Source organism: Camelus ferus, chromosome 1 (assembly GCF_009834535.1).
Source record: "Camelus ferus isolate YT-003-E chromosome 1, BCGSAC_Cfer_1.0, whole genome shotgun sequence".
NCBI classification, from domain to species: Eukaryota; Metazoa; Chordata; class Mammalia; order Artiodactyla; family Camelidae; genus Camelus; species Camelus ferus.
The window spans coordinates 109,659,653-109,662,711 of record NC_045696.1 but is presented as its reverse complement, the minus strand read 5'-3'; positions in this window follow the sequence as shown (position 1 = coordinate 109,662,711).

The window sequence follows — 3,059 nt, the reverse complement described above, 5'->3', positions numbered from 1 at the left end:
TCTTTTTAAAATTTCATTTTTTCCTAAATGTTTGGTCTGAAAGGATTTCTTTTATACCATCTGACTAAACACATGTGCAGCTAGCCCTTCCTTCAGAGCTCAAGATCCGTCTGCACTTTGCCACAGCCACACCTTCTGGGTACAGTCCCAGTTGCAATTCTTTCTAAAAGGGATCTGCATGGTAATTATAATAGCATTATAGTAGAATCAATGGCACATGGCTGTGCGTGTGTTTGTGTGTGTGTGTGTGTGTGTGTGTGTGTGTGTGTGTGTTGCTAGGAAGGGGCAGGAAGGAGGATGTGGGGTGAGTATTGAGATGGGGTGCTCAAGGCAGTAGAGGAAAAGAATACAGATTTAAATATTTAAAAAATAGTTTTAATACATTTCATCAAATATACTTGAGGCCCTGACCCTTAAGTCTTGGAAAAGTGAATCACTGGAAATTCTTCTTGCTAAAAATCATCCTGGACCCCGATTCCCACAGCAGCCACTGCCCCATCTCCTCCCCTTCTGAGTGGAGCTCCTGAAAGGTGGAGCCTCTTTCTGTCCACACTTCACTTGTTGTTAAAGGCTGAACACACAGAAATCAGCCTTCTGCTCTACTCACTCCCCTGCAGCTACGCTGGTCAAGGTCACCATCCACCTGCCAGCTGTGAAAACCAATTTCAGTTCTTTTATCCCGGAGTCTGTTGACACTGTTCACCCTTCCTTGGAGCTCACCCCAGCTTCGCTGACGTGGCAGCTCTCTGCTTTGGTGCCTCCCTCTCTGTCCATTTGTGGTCTTACTGTGGGTTCATCCTACCAGTTCTGGAAGTGCAGGGTAATCTTCCTGGGGTCCTTCTCTTGATCCAGTGCTCTTCTCACTCTCCAAATCCTCCCTAAGGAGTGAGAATGCCTCCTGGGCATCTATATCTATAGCTCTGATCCCTGCCAGAGTCCCACACTTATACCTCCTCCTTCCTGGGCATCGATACTGTAGAGTTCTCACAGTAATCCGAAGTCCAACAAATAAAAGGCGAGGTGATCATCTTGCCTCTTCCTTCTCCTGCCTCCCTAATCCTACTGTTGTTTCCATGTGTTTCATATCAGTTAAAGACATGGTCTGCTACCCACTCACAGGAGTCGTAAACCGAGGAGTCAAATTTCAATTCGCTATTTTCCCTCATTCCACATCCAATGTCAGCAAGTGCTGTTGAATGTGCCTTCTAAACAACTCTGCGGTTTGCCCCTTCATTCCCTAATTCCTACCACAGCCTCAATTTACACTCAGGGGCAGAGCTGCAGGTAGGGGGTTTCTGGACCCAAAAGTCTACATCTCTCAAGTTTCTAGTATCCAAGGAAACAGACCGTGGGTCCACTTTGCAGTCCAGACCTGATGTTCACGTTTTCACACACAGCCCTGTTTTCCTTTGAGCCTAGCAACACTTGACTTTATGCAATATCCACCCAAACTCCATCCTCACCCTAAATTCTATGATAACTCTTTCTTTTCCTTTGTTTGGTGAGATGCCCCACCATTCCTCTGGCATGCGGTCTGTCTTACTGCAATGAGTCAACAAATCTAATTTTATCAGCAATGCACTGCGTACCTACTATGATCCAGGCACTGCTCTCGGGACTGTGAACACAGCAATGCATATTATAGTCTCTGAAAATAATTTCTGTTCATTTTTATTTATTCCTCCCGTTACACTGCCTTCCTGTCAGTACATCTGTACAGAGAAATGTCTGAAATCATGTTCACCAGACCCTATAGGTATAAAAATTAAGGTGATTTGTGGCTTTCTTCTTTGATCTTTCATTACTGCTTGAGTTTTTAATATAGTAAACATGTCTCATTTTAATTCTTTTTTTTAATGCTCTATTTTTTCAAAGAAACAGAGTTAAAGAGATAAACCAGGATAGAAGAGTCACATGATTGGTGTCCCTGAGTCTGAGATAGGCTCTGTTTTGTGATTTGGAGCTACTGGGAACAGAAGAGGGAAAATGTATCCAGTGAATGAGCCATTTTAATTAGTGGAAGAGAAGGAAAAATCATCTATGTTGGTTTTGTTGTAACTCTCCACCTGCTGTTAGAAGCAGGGAGCAGAGCACGTTCAGCCAGCAGCAGTCAGTATCTGGGAGTCCTTCTTCCACACTCATCCCCACAGAGCCCCAGGGGTGCTGTGGAGCCCTTGGGGCGGAGATGTGAGAGGACAGGAAGCCGCTGACACCATCCTCTCCCGCTCTCCTTCCTGATCATGGTGGCACCACCTCCTCACTCGAATGTGGAAGGTGTGCACATTTCTTCTGCCTTCATAACACCCAGGAAACAAACTGAAAAAACAATATGACCCTGTCTTATCATGTCAAACCCTTCCTTCTTCATGCCCAAATTTCACTGCCAACACAGCACTTGTTCACTCACAGAGCTCTGACTACAAATCCTTATGCAGTCAGCCCAGTTACAGCAGGTGTTCTCCATGTCTGGTCCTTCCCCTCTTCCCTGCATTTTTAGTCCCTAAGAGAAGTTATAAAGGAGCTGTGTGTGCACGCGCGCGCGCGCGCGCGCGCGCGTGTGTGTGTGTGTGTTGGGTGGGGGATACAGAGCAGGGATCAGGACCATAGAAAGAAAAGAAATAGAATGTGGTATGATTACTGTCAGTTCTGATACTTTTAATTGATAATGCTAACTTAAAATATAGTAGGTGGTTTACTCCCTTTAACCTCACATCCTAAACATCCTTCCCTGATCTGGAGTCCCTGTTGCCCAGCTTTATCAACAAAATGCCTGGAAAATGAATTGTGCTGTGTCAGAGCGTATAAAGGCACCCAACTGCCTGGGATCACCAGGTGGGTTACTTAACCCCCATCTCAGTTTGCCTTCTGTAAAACTAGGATAGTGGGTCATTGTGAGGATTATACACATTAATAAAGTATTTAGAACAATGCCTGGAACTAGCAAGCACTCATTAACATTAGTAATTAGTCTCATGACCCACCCTCTTCTCCACCTCCTACAGTCTTGCTTCCATAACCCCCCTCCCAATCCTCACCCTGATGTTTCCCCTGAGCCCACT